A 23,613-nucleotide genomic window follows, 5' to 3' on the forward strand; every position below is an offset into this window, starting at 1 on the left:
GGCTTCGGCACTGCTCTGTGAGGTTACCCCTGCTAAGGAGACATGCTGGTGCAGCTCTCCACCGCCTGAGCAGTGGGATCGGATATCAAAGCGGGCGGGTGGCCGCTACGGCGTCTGGTCTTGCGTCATCAGGGGGGGGCAGACGTGGCAGATGGCGATTGGCTGCGGAACGCACAGGCAGATTATAGCGCATCCTGCGGGACCCACTGATTTCTCAAAAGTGAGTCCTAAGGAGCAATTTTCGAGCAAAATACACGCTATAGCGCGTCCTGCGGGACCCACTGATTTCTCAAAAGTGAGTCCTAAGGAGCTATTTTCGGGTAAAATACACGCTATAGCGCGTTTTTGCGATCACTACATGATTATACACTATACACTCCAGCGCCACATGTGTGGATGTGGATAGAGCAGACAGACCCTTCTTACGGAGCAGGAGCTGTATTGCCAGCGCAAGTAACTGGCAGATGTGCCACGCCACTGGCCTTGCGTCCTGGGCAACAGCACCAGTCGCACCACTCTCTGTAAGGCCTGTAAGTGTTAGTTGCCTATCTGTGACATTGTTTCTTTAAATAAATCATCTAAAATGATACAGGTCTGTCAGGAGTAAATGCTGGTTTATGCATAACACTATTAGTAAAAGGTTCGTAATCAATATGTCGTATACTGAATTAACCAGTTCTTCACTGGTGTGAATGTATTAAATGACCATAAACAGATGACCTACTATGAATCACATGTAATCTGTGTACAGTTTGACAGCAGTTCATAATTCACAATATGCCAATGTATTTAATATGTTCAAGGATGCAAACCCAATTAACAGAATGATGTAACCTTGGGTAAACACCCTTCCGGAATAGCGCCATTCACATTCTCCAAGTATTTTGTTACAGAGTATATCAACTAAAGAAAAGCATGTGTGTATATACACCTATTAGCCATAACATTAAAACCCACTGACAGGTGAAGTGAATAAACTGATTATCTTGTTATAATGGCACTTGTCAAGAGGTGGAATATATTAGGCAGCAAGTGAACAATCCATTCTTGAAGATGATGTAGTGCAGGAAAAATGGGCAAGCGAAGAATCTGAGAAAATTAGACCCTTGTCAACGTGTGATTGCTAGACAGTTGGGCCAGAGCATCTCCAAAACAGCAGGTCTTTGGAGTGTTCCTGGTATGCAGTGGTGAGTACCTACCAAAAGTGGTCCAAGGAAGTACAATCTGAGAACAAGCGACAGGGAAAAGGACACTCAAGGCTCATTATGTGTGTGGAGGCGAAGGCTGGCCAGTGTGGTCCGATCCCACAGAAGAGCTACTGTAGCACAAATTGTTGAAAAGTTAATGCTGTCTGTGATAGAAAGATATCCAAACAAAGGGGGTAATTCCAAGTTGATCGCAGCAGGAATTTGTTTAGCAATTGGGCAAAACCATGTGCACTGCAGGGGAAGCAGATATAATATGTGCAGAAAGAGTTAGATTTGGGTGGGTTATTTTGTTTCTGTGCAGGGTAAATACTGGCTGCTTTATTTTTACACTGCAAATTAGATTGCAGATTGAACACACCACACCCAAATCTAACTCTCTCTGCACATGTTATATCTGCCTCCACTGCAGGTCACATGGTTTTGCCCAACTGCTAAAAAAATTCCTGCTGCGATCAACTTGGAATTACCCCCAAAGTGTATTGCAGGTAGCTGCAGAGCGGTCAGGATGCCCATGGTGTCCCATATCCATTGCTGAAAGCACCTACAGTGGGCATATGAGCATCAGAATTAGACCATGGAGCAATGAAAGAGGGTGGCCTGGTCTGATGAATCACATTTTTTTCCTACAACATGGCTGGATGTATGTGTGTCATATACCTGGTAGGAGATGACACCAAGATGTACAATTGGAAGAAAGCAAGCCTGCTGAGGCAGTGTGATGCTCTGGCCGATGTTCTACTTCTAATGCTTGGGTCCTCGCATTCATGTGGATGTTACTTTGACCCATACCACCCACTTAAACATTGTTGAAGACCAAGTACACCCCTTTGTGGCAACAGTATTCCCTGATTATAGGGGCTTCTTTCAGATGGCTAAAGCACCCTGCCACACTGCAGAATTTGTTAAGGAATGATTTGCGGAACAGAGGTCAAGGTGTTGACTTGGCCTCCAAATTCCCCAGATCTCAGTCTGATTGAGCATCTATAGGATGTGCTGAAAAAAACCCTGTTCTGAGTCATGGAGGTCCCGCCACACTACATACAGGACTTAAAGGATGTTCTGCCAACATCGTGTTGCCAGATACCACAGGACACCTTCAGCGGTCTTGTGGAACTCATGCCTCGACTAGTCAGAGCTGTTTTTGCAGCATGAAGGGGATGTACACAATATTAGGCAGGTGGTTTTATTGGCTGATGGGTGTAATGATAAATTGATGCCCTTTTAATTTTGGAAAGTTTTTAGGTGATGCAAGACAGTAAAATTAAAGTCCAAATAGAATTTTGCATTCTAGCTTTTTTCTGTATAAGCAAACACTGTATGTTTTTCAATGTGGAGCACAGCCAATGATAGTTCTATAGCTAGCTATTGTGCATTGTGGGCCTTAACAAATTTGTTCAAAACAGAGAATCCAAATCCAAAAGTTATAAGTCCAGAGCTTTCTGATTTGAAGCATATATAATAATAATAATAATAATAATAATTTTATTTATATAGCGCTCTTTCTCCAATAGGACTCAAGGCGCTTAACAGATACATAGCATAATATAGTACAGAAAATAATGAAGTACATTTTCATAAAATACAGAAGCATGGAGATACTAAAGGGACATTATGGAAATGCTTGAGTAAACAGGAAAGTCTTGAGTCTACTTTTGAAGGATTCTATAGTTGGGGCCTCTCTCACTGTGCGGGGAAGGGAGTTCCATAGAGTCGGAACCGCATGACTAAAAGATCGACCCCCAGATGAATTACGGTAGATTATAGGTACTGCTAAAAGTCCTTCATCTACAGATCGCAGTAATCGAGTGGGACAGTATGGGGTCAGAAGCTGTTTCAGGTACCTTGGGCCCTGGTCATGTAATGCTTTGAATCTCAGTAAGCCAATCTTGAAGATGATTCACCATTTTACAGGCAGCCAGTGAAGGGAGTAGAGGATGGGTGTTATGTGGCTAGAACGGGGCTGGTTGGTTAACAGCCTGGCAGCTGTGTTTATAAGCTCACATCAGGGTATGTATTTACCTGCATTGCAGCAAGGATAGAGAACTCTGCACCATGGGGAACACTGGACCAAGGGATTGTAAATTGGGGCTAGAGTTGGCACTTAAAGTACACAGGAACTTTAAAACTGAGCTCTTCCCTCCTACAAACCCATGATGCCAGTGTTCTTTAGGTTCCTAACAGAGAGAGGGGATGTGTTTTAGAGGGCTCTATCTAGTTTATTTTGTCTTTGTTTGTAATTTTATGGGGGGTTTGTATTTAGGGTGAGTGTGAATGCAGCAGCTGGGGGAGCTGTGTGAAGCTACTTGGGTAGGGATCGAGTTTATTTGTCAGGTTCCAAAGCCTGAACCCTGCAGAACTTGATCACGACGGTATTGTCGGTGCTTTGTCTGTCAGTCTTGCTGTGCATGAAGCTGTACGGTATGATGGTGTCCTTATTCAGTAAGCCAGGTTCCATTTGCAGGAATTCTAGTGGGTAATTCTCCAGATTTGGAGAAGATACTCTGCATCCCTCTTGTCTCAGTTTCTTGTTCTGTCACACAGCACTCATCAATCTCTCCATCAGTGGCTGGTTTATGATAATCTCTTAAAAATGATCCTTGGTACTCCTGAACTGGGTCATTGGGACCACGGACCGGAATCTCCTAGGATGGGGTGCTGTTACATTACATCACCGTCGAAGATGGCTCTGCCGCTCAATATGCTCAAGGTCTCTTGGAAGCCCAATCCATCCTGGCCAGACAGCCAGTTCGTATTCAGTCGGACAATGCCTCGGCATTGGTTTTTGAGGTCTCCAACAGTCACTTCGAAAGTGGGATCCACTGGGTGTGGTGACCCTCCTGGGCAGCGTGATAGGGGCTTTGGAGGAAGAGGCCTGCAAGGCAGCCTCCTGGTCCTCTGTCCAGACGTTTGCTGTTTTTCATGATTTGTCTCCGGAAATGCACACTTTGGGCGTACAGTTCTCTGGTCAGGCAACCTGAGCGTTCCCTCCCTTGGAGGCAGCTGTTGAAGGTCCAATGGTCCAGTGTTCCCCAGCCTTGCTGCAAGAGTAAATAGGATTTTCAGTCACTTACCACTGAATCCTCTTCTCTCAAGCAGGCTGGTGATCACTGTGTTCCCTCCTTCACGCTCAGTTGTTCAAGATGTTGCTTCTTGACCATTTTTTCCTTTTATCAGTTTCACTGGGTTACTGCTATTTCTTTCTTGACTCTTTTAAAGAAGTACTGGCATCATTGGGTTGCATGGGGGAGGAGCTTAGTTTCAAAGCTATAGTGTAGTTTAAGTGCCAACTCCATCCCCAACCTTCAGTCTCATGGTCCAATGTTCCCCAGTCTGCTTCAAAGAAGAGGATTCAGTGGTACGTGAGCAAAAATTCTATTGCCAGCAAGTTAAAATGACTCGATGTACCCAAGTTTTTCTTGTGACTCTGTCTCGGCCAACTTTGGAGTGCTAAACGGCCATCATGAAAAGTTAATTGAATAATATTTACTGAGGGCGAGTATTTCAAATGGGAAAAGTTACTTAAAAATTCCAGAAACCCACAATTTATCAAAGTTAATATAAGAGCATTATTTTTTTGTGCTGTTCATCAGTATTGAAAAATGGGCTTTGAAAGACAAAAGTTTTCATGTACGAATCTTTAATACCTGTAATTATCCCTGCAAAATTGCTGAATGTTTCCATCAATGAGCGTGATTTACAGGTGCATGTAGATTTGCAAATTTCCACAGCAGAGTTATGCATCCATCTAATCACGTGCTGGGGGGCGCTCAGCACAGGACAAGGCTGCCCAGCGTGGGTGATTTACATGTGCATGTAGATTTGCAAAGTTGACACAAGTTAGATGTGTAGCTGTATTTAAAGCTGCATTACACTTAGGGGATGCAGTCAATTTACAGACAATCAAAATCCCGATGGTGAAAATCCCGACAGCAATTGACAGACGGTCAAAATCCCGACATGGTCAAAATACCGACATTTAAAATACCGACAAGGTCAAAATACCGACATTTAAAATACCGACAAGGTCAAAATACCGACATTTATAATGTCGACAGGTCAAAAAGTCGACATGAGTTTTTCATGATTTTTTTTTAATTGAAACTGAGTTGTTCGTACTTTACCATCCCAGTGGATCTGAAGGGGAAATATAATAGTGTGCCGAGCGCAGCGAGGCACTGTGCCCGAAGCATGGCGAGCGGACGCGGTACACTTATATGGTGTCCATGTCAACCTATGCCGACATACACACCAATAAAAACATTGAAAAACTCGTGTTGGCTTTTTGACCTGTCGACATTTTAAATGTCTGTATTTTGACCTTGTCTGTATTTTAGATGTCGGTATTTTGTCCACGTGAGGATTTTGACCTTGTCGGGATTTTGACCGTTGGGATTTTGATTGTAGGTATTTCATACTGATCCCCACTAAGGGCCTAATCCAGAGATGGCCATGACTGCGTCTTTTGGCTTTTGCCGGTCTGCGATGTTATGCAAATGGCACTAGAGAGACCTTCCCTGGTGTACATCCAGGTGTATTAATGTGCTGTAACACTGACTGGTGCATCTTTTGACGCCGCTATTGGTTGCACCATGGAAAGTTGTGCCAGCGCCATGGCAGGTGCACATTTTCCATCTGAGTATGGCCTCCAAAGTGAACAGTTGAGCGTCTGTGTATGCAAGCACTTCAGTGACACGCCCATAAGACTCAGAATGTGGCCCTTAGGCACATCTGTACTGCGTAGAGACATAAGATGCAACATTTATATTTGCCTAGCACTTGTGTAAATAGCTCAAATGCACCAATAAAAACACATTTCGGGACCAGCAGTTATCCAAAGTGTGTGGACAGCGGGGCAGACAGTGAAAAACGGGACTGTCCCACCAAAATCGGGACAGTTGGGGAGGTATGTAATGGCAAGCATACAAAGCTAAATCATACACCGGCAAAGTATATGTTCAGCAGTATTTAGTGGCAAATATAATGCACTGAGCCAGTATCACAGCAGATGTATTAAGCCTGGAGAAGTGATAAAGCAGTGATAATTGCAAGGTGATAACGCACCAGGGAGTCTATTCATGAAGCACTAAAAAGAGTGGAGAAGTGAGCCAGTGGAGAAGTTGCCCATGGCAACCAATCAGCTGCTCTGTATAATTTTATAGTATGCAAATTTTAAATGTTACTTCAATGCTGATTGGTTCTTCTCCACTGGCTCACTTCTCCTCAGTTTTCACTGCTTCATGAATAGACCCCCAACCAATCAGCTCCTAACTGTAAATTTACATATTGGAGCTGATTGACTGGTGCGTTATCAACTTGCACTTATCACTGCTTTATCACTGTTTTGTAACTTCTCCAGGCTTAATACATCTGCCCCATAATGTGTTGTGCCAAGTGTAATAAGTTTAGCATTATGTTGTAGCGAGTAAGGGATGCAGAGGTGTGCGTGTTTGTCTTCCTACCTGCCTCTGCTGCAAACAATTCCACCAGTCTGGTTCTGGATCAGCTATCAGAATGTACAATCACTTACTGATAATGTTTAATTTTCCTACTGAACACTGACAGCCAAGTTTCAGTAAGGGAAATAGAGTTCTGCCAGCCGTTCCAGGCAAAAGCTGATATAGCTGCTCTGGGACCCACCGTAATGAATCATTCTTACAAAAGTGAGGAACATTAAGTGGGGGAGTTTGGGAGCTCTACTAACCAGCTAATATTACACCAGGCCACTGTGCAGTGTCTATATTGTACTGCAAGGTGGATAAAATTCTGTGCGTCAACAATTTATCTGAAATGCAGATATCCCAGACCTTACAAATTCAATGACCTGACCATCATATGCTGAATATACGTCCGAAACACAACTGTGAAACAAAAGTTTGCTTCTCCGATTTATCAGGGGTTTAATATAACCAGAGGGGAACGGTATGTACAGTTTCTCTAACTTATACCCCTTTTACACTATGTGATGCAGGTCGCGGCCGGGAATCTGACACGGGTGCTACTCGGCTGCGGCCTGCATCAGAGCCCCCTTTCCCACTGCACTCACCAACCCGGCATATTGCTGGGTTGGTGACGCCGCTGGTGACGCAGCAGGGGCGGCGCTGGGAGATCACATGATCTCCCAGCGCCGCCCTTCCATACACTGTGAACGAGAGCGAAACGGCTTCCGTTTACACTGCACAGCTTACCGGGTTGAACTCGTGTTCAACCAGTAAGCTACCCGGGTAGGATTCCCGGATCACTTGATCCGGGTTTTTGCAGAGGGAGCGGTTTCCTTTCCACTAGCAAAAAACACGGATAAATGCACCCCCGGGAATTTACCCGTGTTTTTTGAGCTAGTGGAAAAGGGGTATAAGATGTTTGGTTGTGTTTTCCTGGGGTTTTTGCATTGCAGCCACATATTGGGGCACTCTGGTGTCTCATGGGTGTGGTTTGCTGGGTCAGCAGTAACTAGGTCTACAGTGACTAGGTCGACACATGAATTAGGTCAACACAGTCATTAGGTCGACATGGATAAGTGCGACATGAGTTTTTATTTTTTTCAAATTGGTGTCATTTTCTCTGTAAAGTGACCGGGAACCCCAATTAGTGCACCGCGTCCCCTCGCATTGGCTCGCCATGCTTCGGGCAAGGTTACTGTTCCCAATCGTAGTCCATGTGGATCGTAAAGTATGAAAAAGTTCACAAACAAAATGTGAAAAACTCATGTCGACCTAGTGACCATGTCGACCTAACGACCGTGTCGACCATTAGTGGTCAACCTAATGAGTGTCGACCTAAGTGTTGTTGAACTAAAGACCGGATACGTCACATATTGTATTGATGAAAAATGTGTCCCATTTAATGCCATAATGTAATTTAACTGATTATTTTTTTCCCCAAAAACTGCTCCAATATTGTTGTTTTTTTTTTTTTATGAGTGAATTAGGTGAAGAACATGAATTTAATCCTATCCAAAATGATTTTAGATTAAAAAATAAATATATATATATATATATATATATATATAGTTTGTTTTTAAATAAATATTTTTTCAATCATCGAAACATCAATTGGGAATAGCGACCATCGGAAAGATTGCAACCGTCTCAGCTTTCATTTTGAAAGCCAGGACAGCCTCCAGGTACACAGGGGGGGTTAATTTACACTACCCAGCGGCCAGGGGCGGATCCAGAAGAAAATGATAGGGGGGGCACCATGGAAGGGGCAAGTACATTTGCGTGCGGCTTCGGTGCAGGGGGCAGCGTGTGAGGGTCAAGGTGCAGGGGGCAGTGTGTGAGGTGCTGGGTACAGGGGGCAGTGTGTGAGGGGCAGGGGGCAGCGTAATAATGCCCACAGTAGTAGCACCCCGTAATACACATAATGCCCACCACAGTAGCGCTTCTTATACAATGCCCACAGTTGTAGCACTCATTATGTCCATTGTACTGGTAGTGCCCCTTATATAGACCCCATAATAGTGGTGCCCCTTATGCAATGCCCGTATTGCCCCCAGTAGTAATGTTGCCTGTAGTAATACCCCCAGTCATTTAGCACCCTAGTAGTTATGCCCCCAGTGGTGCAGTTATGACCCCAGTAGTTCCCCCCCCCCCTTTAGTTTAGCCTCCCAGTAGTAATGCCCCCAGTAGTTTGCCTGCTTGTAGTTTAGCCACCAGTAGTAATGCCCCCCTGCAGTTTGCCCCATTGTAGTTTAGCCCCTGTAGTTATGCCCCCCTTGTAGTTTAGCCCCCAGTAGTAATGCCCCCAGTAGTTTGGCCCCTGTAGTTATCCCCCAGTAGTTTGGCCCCTGTAGTTATGCCCCCAGTAGTTTGGCCTCCCTGTAGTTTAGCCCCCAAGTAGTAATGCCCCTGTAGTTACGCCACCAGTCTGTGCGACCAGGTCAGATAAAGCACTTGCAGGCATGGTCACATCTGATGCTACCATGCCAGGCAAGTGGTTAAGCTTTCTGCAACATATGTAACTTAACTTTTACTAATCGAATTTTCATGGGCACAAATTGGGGCTGATTCTGAGCCGAGAGCAAAGTAACTGTGCACTTTGATAAAACCATGTTGCAGTGCAGGTGGGGCCATTAAAATAAATTTAGGAAGCAGACTGTCCACAAGCTCTGTGGGTTTTGATGCAAATTATTGTGAGACTATCTATACCCCTTTCAGACTTGCGACCTGGGAAATTGCCTGGTCTAGCAAGCCGGCAAATTCCCGGGTCTCAGCCCAACCCTGGTAAAGAGCAGGACCGGGATCCCAGACTTCGTCCCAGGTAGTTTTCATTCAGACATACAAATATCCCTGCCCCTTAGTGTTATCAGCGGGGGGCTGGTTTTATTATTATTACTATTATTATTATTATTATTACATTTTATTTATAAGGCGCCACAAGTGTTTTGCAGTGCCGTACAAAGGACAGTAGAGGGAGACAAAACGTAGCATTACAGTAAATAAATAACAGAAATAGAGTACAGGTAACAGAGAGCACCACAATTCTCATACATAATACAGCTAAGGTGTAAGTAGCGAGGGAGTGACCATCGTACTACTTGGGGCTGGTGGCCATAGATGGAGATGAACCTTTACCAGCAGGGAAAAAGCGGGTAAAGATGGTCGCTGAGTAGGAGAGAGCTGCGAGTGAAATGTGTCGAGAAGAGGGCTTTGACAACAAGAGGAGAGAGGGCTCTGCTCTGAAGAGCTAACAATTTCGCTTGCTTGACATAAGGTGCAAGCAAGCTGGAGGTAGCCTGATGGCAGTATGTAAGTAGAGCAGAGCTGGTCAAGGCATGAGGCAGGGGGGTGGAGTAGCTGCATCAGGAATAGGTTATGCATCGGAAGGGTGCGCTTTGATGAATGGGTGAGTTTTTAGTGCTTGTTTGATGCTTTGCAAGGTCGTGGAGAGTCTAATGGAGCGGGAGAGCGCGTTTCACTGAAAGGGTGCAGCACGGGCAAAATCTTGAACTTGAGTGCGGGAAGCAGTGACCAGGGCAGAAGAGAGGCGACGGTCATTGGCCAACTGTAGTGGGCGGGAGGGAGTATGAAGGGAGAGAAGGTTGGAGATGTAGGAAGCAGTGGAATTAGAGATGGTCTTTTATGTGAGGGTTAGGAGTTTGAAGAGGATTCTGTAGGGGAATGGGAGCCAGTGCAGATTTTGTCGAAGGGGAGTGGCAGAAGTGGAGCGACAGGAGAGGAAGATAAGCCTAGCTGCGGAGTTGAGGACAGATTGGAGGGGAGCAAGATGGGAGCAAGTGAGGAGAACATTGCAGTAGTCGAGTCGTAAGGTGACCAGTGAGTGGATGATAAGTTTAGTTGCACTCTGGGAGAGAAATGGCCTGATGCAAGCAATGTTGCGTAGCTGGAACCAACAGGATTGTGCCAGAGCTTTGATGTGGGATGCAAAGGAGAGGGAGGAGTCAAGAGTGACGCCCAAGCAGCGGAGTTGGGGAACGGGGGAGATGATGTTGTCAACAGTGATAGAGATATTGGTATCTCTGTTGCTCAGCTGGGGGAAAGATAATGAGTTCAGTTTTGTCCATGTGGAGCTTCAGAGAACGCTTAGACATCCAGGAGGAGATGGTGGAGAGGCAGCTGGAAACGTGAGAGGACAGAGGGGGACAGATCAGGAGAGGAGAGGTAGAGTTGTGTGTCATCAGCATAGAGGTGGTATTGAAGGCCTAAGTAGTTAATTAGCGCACCCAGGGAAGAGGTGTATAGGGAGAACAGCACAGAACCCTGATGGACCCCCCCTCTGATTCTGCCGTTACCAGCCTACTCTGAACTGCTAGTGCTGGATTTACATTTTCATACTGTGCCAGGCGAGAGAGCTGGATTTACCGCAGTGAGAGCTGGATTTACAGCTATTTTGCTGGCCAGAGAGACCTTATCTTTTTTTTCTGGCGCATTTACAGTGAGTGACAAACCTGCTAGCTATTACATCTGGCTACTTCTATCTTAAACTTGATTAAAATCGATACAGCGACTTGCGACCGTGGAGGACTCATTCTGCAACATTCTGTTACATGTGCCAATAAGTACAGTAACGAATGCTGGCCGTTTTTCCACATCGGCGGCTGTTACAATATACTCCATTTGTCATTTTATGTACGTATAAAAAAATAAAGCAATCACACTCGTACCAAATGCATTTTCAGTAGCAAAATCTGGCAAGAGATGAGAACCAGTCTCTTCATGGGGAAAAGCTGGTGAGTCATCTTCAGAGGTTTCTATAAAAACTGAGCTATCGCAACTTGTCAATTCACCCTCTTTCCGCTTAAATGTTAATGGAATATATTATTGAGCAAATCCCACTTCTGCAGAAGCATGATTGATATGATAAAATGCAGGAAGAGAGGAGAAAAACGGAGATAGATTTCTGGGTCACAAATGGCAAATGTGACTTGTCCAGCGCAACTGCTCTCTGTCCCTCATTTGACTGGCATCCCGTCAAGTCTGTCTGGACCAAGAATGGCTTATCTCAATGCACCAAACTTAGCCTCCGCTATGTGCTCTGGAAAATGACTGGGGAATGCTATGTTGTTTGCTTACAGGGCAGATATGCTGTAGCTGTGGGGATTTCCAAACCATTCTAAATCTGAAATGAAATTAGTTATTGAAGGTGATTTATGACACTGATTGTATAGTGATTTACAACGTTAGCTGATTGATTGAGCTGGTTACACTAAGGTCAGGATCTCGGATTGGCTCATGAATAATCGGAAAGAAAAGCATATGAATAATGGAAGCGGCAGTCAGAAAAGGATTACAAATGTAAATGGGACAATGGGGTTTGCGAAGTACTGGGATGTTGTAGCAGAGGCACAGGCCTACACCCAGTGGCGCACGCAGGGGGGGTTCCGAGCACCCAGAAACCCCCCTCCACCAAAAAAAAAAAAATAATAATAATTTTATTTTTGCTGCATTTTGCGAGCCGAGTATAATTAATGACTGTCTAGTGTCCTCTGCAGCCTGCTGTCTTCCTGGTGGCATTTTTATAGACCTAGCATATACTGGGTCACCTCAGTCCCCACCCCCGTGCTTGGCTCCACCCAGTTCTGGAACCCCCCTCCCCCATGCAAATCCTGCAATTGCCACTGACACCTAATCTTAATCTGTGTCACTTGGACAAGTATTTAGTATATTGTGCAGCATTGTTAAACTCGCATATATATTCATTTAAAAAAAGCAGAAACCTAGGCGCTGTAGTACAGATGTGCAGCGGAAGTTATAAAGAACACTCTTTAACCCTTTTAAGAGTAGCAGCTCATAATACAAGATCAGTGTATGGTGTACACATAGATAAACATAGGTAGTGGAGAAAATAAGCGCTAATGAGTGTAATAATTATAACGGAAATACTCAGGTGGGTGAAGTTATGGCCTTGGACACTTATCTGGTAAGTGAGAACTTCCAGCCGATGTTCATCATTTAAGATTAACATGTAAAAAGAAAAGAACAGCAAACATAGTGTGTATCGTTCATGGATTAAAATGATGTCATTTGCAATATAGGGCAAGAAATTAGGGAACTTGCTTATTCCCAATAAAATATAATCTGTAGCTCAGACTTCACAACATAAAATACAGATTTAATGAACAATAACCTAAAAACGGCTAGACAACACACGTACAAGATTTAAAATTATAAAAGCTTATCTGTCCATCATAGGAATAGGGAGGTCAGCAACAAACTATCCCAAGGACACAAGATAGCCAAAGATTATGCGTACAGGATAAAAAAGGTTCAAACGGATCCCCTTGAAGAAGTCCACACCTTGACGGACGAAACGCGTTGGGACTGTTTGCTGCTGAACTCCCCTTGATGGACAGATAAGCGTTTGAACCTTTTTTATCCTGTACGCATAATCTTTGGCTATCTTGTGTCCTTGGGATAGTTTGTTGCTGACCTCCCTATTCCTATGATGGACAGATAAGCTTTTATAATTTTAAATCTTGTACGTGTGTTGTCTAGCCGTTTTTATGTTATTGTTCATTAAATCTGTATTTTATGTTGTGAAGTCTGAGCTACAGATTATATTTTATTGGGAATAAGCAAATTCCCTAATTTCTTGCCCTATATTGCAAATGACATCATTTTAATCCATGAACGATACACACTATGTTTGCTGTTCTTTTCTTTTTACATGTTAATCTTAAATGATGAACATCGGCTGGAAGTTCTCACTTACCAGATAAGTGTCCAAGGCCATAACTTCACCCACCTGAGTATTTCCGTTATATATTCATTTTAACCTGCTGAATTGAGGCATTTTACCTAATTTGATTCAGAGAATATTGGCCCAAATGTATTAAGCCTTAACAAGAGATAAAGTTGAGATGGATAAAGAGAGTTCAAGTTCCAGCCAATCAGCTCCTAACTATAATTTTTCAAACACAGCCTGTAACATGGCAGTTGGGAGCTGATTGGCTGGTACTTCATCACTCTTTATCCATCTTCACTTTATCTCTTGTTAAGACTTAATACATTTGGACCACTGGCAGTTGTCACAGCTCTCTGTAATGATTCTCTAAAGGGGGGTACTCACAGAGCGATCGCTGCTTAAAATCTAAGCAATCTGACTAGATTGCTTAGATTTTAAGCAGTGATCTCTCCGTGTGTACCCGCCACAGCGATAGCGATGCGCAGCCCGGCGCATCGCTATTGCTGGTGCTAGATTGGCCTGCATGCAGGCTCTATCTAGCAGGTCGCTCATTTCACCCTCAGGGTGAAATTAGTGCCCCCCCCCACACCCCCCCGTCTCCCCCCGCACGCTCAGCACACATCTCTCCCCAAATCGGGCCGTGAATATGGCCCTTAACACACAAATAGTTCCACACACACTGATCAAAATAGCAATTTGAATGTATGAAAGGAAATCATCCAGTATCTATATAAAGCAAAAACTCCTCTATACCTGTATGTGTGGGTGGGTGGGGGCTCTGTGGGTGAGGGCAAACACTAGAAATATACATAGACATAGAGCTATAAATGGCAGCTAAGCATTGTTGCCGATGTTTGTTTCTATGTTTTTATTGTTAGTTTGTGTGTTTATATATATATATATATATATATATATATATATTTATTTATTTATTTTTTGTACAAAGCTATCTAGCACAGAAGTGAATAAAACATCATATATTGCGTTAAATGACCTCTTTGCAGCATCATACATTATTTATTTACAATTAAAAAAATGTATATGATTATTTTCCCCACTAAATAAAGCCAAATCAGCAATTTGTGTGGTGCCATGATCATCAAGCGAAGATGCCTATATACACTATGTCTGCCTTTCAGAACTTATAGCGATAGTTTAGGTATGGTGGTATTTTATTGGGAGATTATATGGCTTAAATCGGGGGCAACTGGTCCGTGAGCTCCGATTGGCTCAAAGCCATAATACTTCCGCAATCCTGTCCCCCTGTTGCTGCCTGCCGGTGCGCAGCTGGCCCGGTACCTGAGCCACACTGCTGCTGCCCGTGCCTCCTCTCAATGGTAAGCTTTGGAGGATGCAGAGGAGCAGAAGAAGAGGCTGTGTGTGTGTGTGTCTGTCTATGGGGCAGTGTGTGTGGTGGGGTGGTGGGAGGGCCCTGCCTAATTTGTCAGTGGCCCCATTATTTTTGATGGCAGCCCTGGTCTTAGGGTACCACATTTGTTTTGCCCTCTCTGAAATCTCTTACAAAAAAAGACAATGGAATGGAAGATCACAGCTATAGCAAATACATTATAAATGTAGAGCTGGATCTTGAATATCAAACATTCAAGATGAAAGAAGAATCCAGGATTGAGCCTTTTTCAGATTCAGGCCCTAACGGAGAATGTCTCCTTACTCACTGCCCAGCTTTTCTGGCTTCGGTCAAACAGAAAAATGCCCCAGACAGGCTTTTATACCTTAGACTGCCTTCTTAAGAGAGTTCCTCACTGATGGTTCCTCAGGAAAAATGAGGAGGAATGATGTGTATGAATGATGAGGATTGAGGATGAGGAATAAGGAGTTTTAATGAGGAGGAGGAATGATAATGATGCACAGCAGCTGTGGGTGATGATGAAAAATGCAGCGGAAGAATGATGTGGATGAGCGCTACTCTGGTGTAATGTGAATAACGGACACTACGGCGTGGTATAATGTGAACTGGTACTTATCTGTGGCCACGCCACTTACCTACAATCCTTTATTTCTCTTACGTCCTAGAGGATGCTGGGGACTCCGTAAGGACCATGGGGTATAGACGGGCTCCGCAGGAGACATGGGCACTATAAAGAACTTTTAGTATGGGTGTGCACTGGCTCCTCCCTCTATGCCCCTCCTCCAGACCTCAGTTAGATTTTGTGCCTAGAGGAGATAGGGTGCATTACAGGGGAGCTCTCCTGAGTTTCTCTGATTAAAGAATTTTGTTAGTTTTTTTATGTTCAGGGAGCACTGCTGGCAACAGGCTCCCTGCATCGTGGGACTGAGGAGAGAGAAGCAGACCTACTTAACTGATAGGCTCTGCTTCTTAGGCTACTGGACACCATTAGCTCCAGAGGGAGTCGGAACGCAGGTCTCACCCTGCCGTTCGTCCCGGAGCCGCGCCGCCGTCCTCCTCGCAGAGCCGGAAGATAGAAGCCGGGTGAGTATAAGAAGACAAGAAGACTTCAAGGCGGCAGAAGACTTCAGATCTTCACTGAGGTAAGCCATTGCTCCCACACATTACACACACAGAACATGCACTGATGGGCGCAGGGGGGGCGCCCTGGGCAGCAATAAACCTCTGTACTGGCATTTATGGGCATATTAGGCTGCGGAGGCAGTAAATACAGAGATCCCCCGCCATTTTTTGAATATTGAAGCGGGACCGAAGCCCGCCGCTGGTGGGGGCGGAGCTTGATCCCTCAGCACTAACAGCGCCATTTTCTCCACAGAAGCTGCAGAGAAGCTGGCTCCCTGGACTCTCCCCTGCTGAACTCGGTGACAGAGGGCTGGAAAAGAGGGGGGGGGGGGCACAATTATTGGCGCTGTGAGTGTATAACATTGAGATATATATATATATATATATATATATATATATATATAGAAGCGCTGTCTGGTTTTATTCCAATGTCAGTTGGCGCTGGGTGTGTGCTGGCATACTCTCTCTCTCTGTCTCTCCAAAGGGCCTTGTTGGGGACTTGTCCCCTTATAGTTATATCCCTGTGTGTGTGGGGTGTGTCGGTACGTGCGTGTCGGCATGTCTGAAGTGGAAGGCTCGTCCAAGGAGGAGGTGGAGCAGATGACGCCGACTCATGAGTGGATGGACATGTGGCATATGTTAAATGCAAGTGTGGCCTCATTACATAAGAGACTGGACAAAGCAGTGTCCAGGGAGAAAACAGGGAGTCAATCCACGGATTGGACTGAGTCACAGGGCCCTTCTGGGTCTCAAAAACGTCCCTTATCCCAAATAGTAGATACGGGTACCGACACAGAGTCTGACTCCAGTGTCGACTACGATGATGCAAGATTACACCCAAGGGTAGCAAAAAGTATTCAGTGTATGATTATTGCAATAAAAGATATTTTGCATATCACTGATGACCCCTCTGTCCACGACACGAGGGTACACATGTTTAAGGAAAAGAAACCTGAGGTAACCTTTCCCCCGTCTCATGAGCTTAACAAGTTATTTGAAAAAGCTTGGGAAACTCCAAATAAGAAACTGCAGATTGCCAAAAGGGTTCTTATGGCGTATCCTTTCCCTACACAGGACAGGGTACGTTGAGAATCCTCTCACAGGGTGGACAAGGCTTTAACACGCCTGTCCAAGAAGGTGGCGCTACCGTCTCCGGGCACGGCAGCCCTCAAGGATCCTGCTGACTGCAGGCAGGAGACTACTTTACTTTAAAGTCTATGCGCAAACAGGTGCTTTGCTCAGACCGGCAATAGCGTTGGCATGGGTATGTAGCGCAGTGGCAGCATGGACAGATACCTTGTCAGCTGACCTTGATACCCTAGACAGGGATACCATTTTATTAACTTTAGCCCATATTAAGGACGCAGTCTTATATTTGAGGGACGCTCAAAGAGACGTTGGACTGCTGGGTTCCAGAGCCAATGCCATGGCTATTTCTGCGAGACGAGCTCTATGGACCCGCCAATGGACGGGTGATACGGACTCAAAAAAGCATATGGAGGTTTTACCTTACAAGGGTGAAGTGTTGTTTGGGGAGGGGCTCGCGGACCTGGTTTCCACAGCTACCGCGGGTAAATTTACCTTTTGTTCCCCAACAGCAGAAGAAAACTCCACAGTATCAGATGCAGTCCTTTCGGTCGCATAAGTCCAGAAGAGGTCGGGGTTCCTCCTTCCTTGCCAGAGGTAAGGGTAGAGGAAAAAGAACACCTGCTTCGGCTAGTTCCCAGGCGCAGAAGTCCTCCCCGGCTTCTACAAAATCCACCGCATGACGCTGGGGCTCCCCTAAGGGAGTCCGCACCAGTGGGGGCACGCCTTCGACTTTTCAGCCAGATCTGGGGTCTTTCAGACGTGGATCCTTGGGCGATGGAAATTGTTTCCCAAGGCTACAAGCTGGAATTCGAAGTGGTGCCCCCTCGCCGATTTTTCAAGTCGGCCTTACCAGCTTCACCCCCAGAGAGGGAAGTAGTGTTAGCTGCAATTCAAAAGCTGTGTCAACAGCAAGTGGTTGTCAAGGTTCCCCTGGTCCAACAGGGAAAAGGGTATTATTCAACCCTGTTTGTGGTCCCGAAGCCGGATGGTTCGGTCAGACCCATTTTAAATCTAAAATTCCTAAACCTGTACTTGAAAAAGTTCAAATTCAAGATGGAATCGCTCCGAGCTGTAATATCCAGCCTGGAAGGGGGGGATTTTATGGTGTCACTAGACATAAAGGATGCTTACCTTCGTGTCCCCATATATCCCTCTCATCAGGAGTACCTGAGATTCGCTGTACAGGACTGTCATTACCAGTTTCAGACGTTGCCGTTTGGGCTTTCCATGGCCTCGAGGATTTTTACCAAGGTGATGGCGGAAATGATGGTGCTCCTGCGCAAACAAGGAGTCACAATTATCCCATACTTGGACGATCTCCTGATAGAGGCGAGATTGAGAGATCATTTGCTGAAGAGCGTGTCGCTCTCCCTGAGAGTGCTCCAACAGCACGGTTGGATTCTCAATCTGCCAAAGTCACAATTGGTTCCAACATCTCGACTATCATTCCTAGGCATGATTCTGGACACGGAACAAAAGAAGGTTTTTTCTCCCATCGGAAAAAGCCCAGGACCTCCAGAACATGGTCAGAGACCTGCTAAAACCAAAAAGAGTGTCAGTTCATCAATGCACTTGAGTTCTGGGAAAAATGGTGGTAGCCTACTAGGCCATCCCCTTCGGCAGGTTTCATGCGAGGACTTTTCAGTGGGACCTTCTGGACAAGTGGTCCGGGTCCCATCTACAAATACATCAGAAAATAACACTGTCCCCCAGGGCCAGGGTGTCTCTCCTATGGTGGCTGCAGAGTGCTCACCTTCTAGAGGGTCGCAGGTTCGGCATTCAGGACTGGGTTCTGGTGACCACGGACGCGAGCCTCCGAGGATGGGGAGCAGTCACACAAGGAATAAATTTTCAGGGACTATGGTCAAGCCAGGAGGCTTGTCTACACATCAACATACTGGAATTGAGGGCCATATACAACGGCCTACGACAAGCGGAGAATCTTCTTCGCGACCTACCGGTTCTGATTCAATCGGACAACGTCACAGCAGTGGCTCATGTAAACCGCCAAGGCGGGACAAGGAGCAGAGTCGCGATGGCGGAAGCCACCCGGATTGTTCGCTGGGCGGAAAATCACGTAAACGCTCTGTCAGCTGTCTTCATTCCGGGATTGGACAACTGGGAAGCAGACTTCATCAGCAGACATGATCTCCATCCAGGAGAGTGGGGACTTCATCAAGAAGTTTTTGCAGAGATAACAAGTCTCTGGGGAATTCCTCAAATAGACATGATGGCGTCACGCCTCAATAAGAAGCTTCGGAGGTATTGTGCCAGGTCACAGGACCCTTAGGCAGTAGCAGTAGACGCCCTGGTGACACCATGGGTGTCTCAGTCGGTCTATGTGTTTCCTCCTCTTCCTCTCATCACAAAAATTTTGAGGATCATATGACGAAAAAGAGTACAGACAATACTCTTTGTTCCAGATTGGCCTCGAAGGGCCTGGTACTCAGATCTTCAGGAAATGCTCACAGAAGATCCGTGGCCTCTTCCTCTCAGGGAGGACCTGTTGCAGCAGGGGCCCTGCGTGTTCCAAGACTTACCGCGGTTATGTTTGACGGCATGGCGGTTGAACACCGAATCCTAGCTGGGAAAGGTATTTTCCGGAGGAAGTCATCCCTACTCTGATAAAGGCTAGAAAGGAGGTGACGGCGAAGCATTATCACCGTATCTGGAGGAAGTATGTATCTTGGTGTGAAGCCAAGAATGCTCCTACGGAAGATTTCCATCTGGGCCGGTTTCTCCACTTTCTACAGACAGGAGTGGATATGGGCCTGAAGTTAGGCTCCATTAAGGTACAGATTTTGGCCCTATCTATATTCTTTCAGAGGGAATTGGCTTCTCTCCCAGAAGTCCAGACTTTTGTGAAGGGAGTGCTGCACATCCAGCCCCCCTTTGTGCTCCCAGTGGCACCGTGGGACCTTAACGTGGTGTTAAGTTTCCTGAAATCTCACTGGTTTGGGCCTCTTCAAATGGTTGAATTAAAATTTCTCACGTGGAAGGTGGTCATGTTATTGGCCTTGGCATCGGCAAGGCGGGTGTCCGAATTGGCGGCCTTGTCCCACAAGAGCCCCTATTTGATTTTCCATGTGGATAGAGCTGAGTTGAGGACTCGTCCTCAATTTTTACCTAAAGTGGTTTCTTAATTTCATATGAACCATCCTATTGTGGTGCCTGTGGCTACGGGGGACTGGGAGGGCTCCAAGTCCCTGGATGTGGTCAGGGCCTTAAAGATTTATGTAGCCAGGACGGCTAGGGTTAGGAAAACAGAGGCTCTGTTTGTCCTGTATGCAGCCAACAAGGTTGGCGCTCCTGCTTTTAAGCAGACTATTGCTCGCTGGATCTGTAACACGATTCAGCAGGCTCATTCTACGGCAGGATTGCCGTTACCGAATTCAGTAAAGGCCCATTCCACTAGGAAGGTGGGCTCTTCTTGGGCGGCTGCCCGAGGCGTCTCGGCATTACAGCTTTGCCGAGCAGCTACTTGGTCGGGTTCAAACACTTTTGCAAAATTCTACAAGTTTGATACCCTGGCTGATGAGGACCTCGCATTTGCTCAGTCGGTGCTGCAGAGTCATCCGCACTCTCCCGCCCGATTGGGAGCTTTGGTATAAACCCCATGGTCCTTACGGAGTCCCCAGCATCCTCTAGGACGTAAGAGAAAATAAGATTTTAAACCTACCGGTAAATCATTTTCTCCTAGTCCGTAGAGGATGCTGGGCGCCCGTCCCAGTGCGGTCTAAATCTGCAGGACTTGTTTATATTTGTTGCTTACATAAGGGTTATGTTTCAGTTGGAATCGGTCTTTGACTGATACTGTTTATTGTTCATACTGTTAACTGGTTGCGTATATTCCAGGTTATATGGTATGATTGGTGTGGGCTGGTATGAATCTTGCCCTTAGATTAACAAAATCCTTTCCTCGTATTGTCCATCTCCTCTGGGCACAGTTCTCTAACTGAGATCTGGAGGAGGGGCATAGAGGGAGGAGCCAGTGCACATCCATACTAAAAGTTCTTTATAGTGCCCATGTCTCCTGCGGAGCCCGTCTATACCCCATGGTCCTTACGGAGTTCCCAGCATCCTCTACAGACTAGGAGAAAAAGATTTACCGGTAGGTTTAAAATCTTATTTTTGTGTGCGATATTCCTGTTTTAAATATGGGTGGGGCACTGATTATCTTTCTGGAACAGGTCACCAAAATGTCTAGTTTCAGCACTGTTAGATCACATGACCGTGCATTATTTCCCAGCAATCTCACAGTTATCTGTATAACCGCACACTTGACTGCTTCCAGCTGTCATTTAGGGGTCTATTCATGAAGCAGTGAAAAGAGTGGAGAAGTGAGCCTGTGGAGAAGATGCCCATGGCAACCAATCAGCTGCTCTGTACAATTGTATAGTATGTAGAGATGTGCGGCGGGCACTTTTTGTGTTTTGGTTCTGGTTCCATGCTCGTGTTTTGGATCTGGATTGGTTTTGCCAAAACCACCCTTTCGTGTTTTGTTTTTGGATCTGGATGATTTTTGAAAAAAAACATAAAATCAGCTAAAATCACATAATTTGGAGGTAATTTTGAGCCTACGGTACTATTAACCTCAATAACATTAATTTCCACTCATTTCCAGTCTATTCTGAACACCTTGCACCTCACAATATTGTTTTAAGGCCAAAAGGTTGCACCGAGGTGGCTGTATGAATAAGCCAAGCGAACACCTGGCCCATCTAGGAGTGGCACTGCAGTGTCAGACAGGATGTCCGATTTAAAAACTAGGCCCCAAACAGCACATGATGCAATAAGAAAAAGAGGTGCAATGAGGTAGCTGTATGACTAAGCTAAGCGACACAAGTGTGCGGCACAAACAACATGGGACGTGCTGGAATTTGGCCAGATGTAATACACGCACAATATTGGTGGCACAGGAGAGCGTACCCCTAAACCACACACACACACACACACACACACACACACACACACACACAGCAAAGCCTGTAAAATTAATTTGGATAATAACCCTTTTATTTGGAGCTATTATTATTATAATAGCTCCAAATAAAAGGGTTATTATTATCCAAATATGCAGCACAGGCGAGCGTACCCCTACACCACACAGGGCAAACCCTGTTAAAATGATTTGGATAATAATATAAGTAATGTATATAACCCTTTTTATTTGGAGTAAATAATATACAGCACAGGACACCACCACTGGACTTACGGCAGCACAAGACACCACCACTGGACTGATGCAGCACAAGACAGCACCACTGGACTGATGCAGCACAAGACAGCACCACTGGACATATGGCAACACAGGACACCACCACTGTACTGATGCAGCACAAGACACCACCACTGTACTGATGCAGCACAAGACAGCACCACTGGACTTACGGCAGCACAAGACACAAAAAAACCTTTGAATTTTTTAATTCAAATTAAACCGCCTATTCTAATTTCCTCCTATTCTATATCTGTTTCACCCCATTTTGTCACAACAGGGGCAGTTTTAGAAGATAAATATACCACTCGCGTGTATGCAGTCACGATCTGATGTACGCATGGTGGTTCAACAATACCAAGGAGTGCGTATATATATATATATATATATATAAGAAAGTGACCACAAACCCAAGAATGGACTGTCTGTTACATACACTGTATAATAAACAGAAGCTCCACAGTGCCAGACAGTGAGGGAAAACAGGACATAGTAGACCAAAACCAAACCACACTGTCTCCATAGTTGAAGGAGCTTCAAATTAATGATACGTAAAGTGCTAGGACACTGATTTCTTTGTTTTCTGTAGTAAAACATTTGAATATACTTCTACTGTATGATCTGTGGAAAGATCATGCGGCATCTATTTATACAAATCCTACAATTAAAATGGGCTGGTCCTATCTGCATTTACATTTGAGATAAATACCAGATCCTCTTATCACCGTGGTGAACTCCTCATGGGACAGAAAGGAAAATGTTGACAATAGCCATGATGATAACTGGCATGAAGGATGTTGTGGAGAATAAATTGCAGTATAATACAGTTATAATGAGAATGGCAAGGGTTTCAACCTGAAATTAAATGTGGATGAAGAAAATTAATTGGTGTTGTGTTCTTACCTGTAGGCAACGGAGAACATCTGTCACAGCTGCTAGAGATATGCAGCGTGAGCGGCTGAATTGCTCGGGCGAGCCGCCATCTGCAGCCTTGTCTGGGTCACCTTGTTCCTCTTCTTGGAAACTTTGTTGGAACTTCTGCAGATGTATGAGAAGTGCTTGAAGTGCTAAACATGTTTGGGGGCTCTTCTGTTTGTGGACGTGGGGGAAGATGTGTCAAGTAGTGAATAGAGTGGACATGTGGGGAGAAGTTGACTGTACCAATCAGCTTCAAGGTAGCATTTATCATGTACATTCTCTGAAATGATAGGTAGTAGCTGATTGGTTGTTATGTGCCGTTTCTACATTCTTTTTCACTGCTTGATAAATCACTGTCTTGTTCTTTGTCTATTACATTACTGTTTGTATGTTTCACGAGAAACATTGTTTGTAGGTTTGTTTACAGACTGACTCATTACACACACTGGCCGCTGTGGGTGGCAGTCCTGGTAATATAGCTGAGTTGCTGTGCTGCGGAAGATGCGGTCCGCCTGGAGGAAAAGGGGCACCCCTCCCCTCTCTTCCCC

The 23,613-nt window shown here is 45.3% G+C and overlaps 1 long non-coding RNA gene across 1 annotated transcript in view; it reads left to right on the plus strand.

Moving 5' to 3' along the window:
* The window catches only part of LOC134980435 (uncharacterized), a 168,339-nt gene extending 144,927 nt beyond the window's left edge, over positions 1-23,412 (plus strand). Inside the window, exon 4 of the long non-coding RNA XR_010190395.1 lies at positions 23,057-23,412. This is a non-coding gene — a long non-coding RNA (uncharacterized LOC134980435). The remainder of the gene's footprint in view (positions 1-23,056) is intronic.
* Positions 23,413-23,613: the final 201 nt, after the last annotated feature.

This window comes from Pseudophryne corroboree, chromosome 12 (genome assembly GCF_028390025.1).
Source record: "Pseudophryne corroboree isolate aPseCor3 chromosome 12, aPseCor3.hap2, whole genome shotgun sequence".
Classification (NCBI taxonomy): Eukaryota; Metazoa; Chordata; class Amphibia; order Anura; family Myobatrachidae; genus Pseudophryne; species Pseudophryne corroboree.